The sequence below is a fragment of the Octopus sinensis genome, linkage group LG26 (genome assembly GCF_006345805.1).
Source record: "Octopus sinensis linkage group LG26, ASM634580v1, whole genome shotgun sequence".
Lineage (NCBI taxonomy): Eukaryota > Metazoa > Mollusca > Cephalopoda > Octopoda > Octopodidae > Octopus > Octopus sinensis.
The window spans coordinates 14646749-14647243 of NC_043022.1; positions in this window are offsets into that span (position 1 = coordinate 14646749).

Consider the following 495-nt stretch of genomic DNA (forward strand, 5'->3'; position numbering starts at 1 on the left):
CTTTTACTTGTTTCAGTCATTTGGCTGCGGCCATGCTGGAGCACCACCTTTAGTCGAGCAAATCGACCCCGGAACTTATTTTTGTAAGCCCAGTACTTATTCTATCGGTCTCTTTTGCCGAAGCGCTAATTGACAGGGACATAAACACACCAGCATCGGTCGTCAAGCAATGCTAGGGAGACACACAAACACATACATATATATATATATACATATATACGACAGGCTTCTTTCAGTTTCCGTCTACCAAATCCACTCACAAGGCATTGGTCGGCCCGGGGCTATAGCAGAAGACACCTGCCCAAGATGCCACGCAGTGGAACTGAACCCGGAACCATGTGGTTGGTAAGCAAGCTACTTACCACACAGCCACTCCTGCGCCTATGTGTTTATTTTCTACCTTGTTTCAGTCATTTGTCTGGGGCCATGCTGGGGCACCACCTTGATGGGTTTTAGTTGAACAAATCGACTCCAGGACTTAAAAAATAAGTTTGG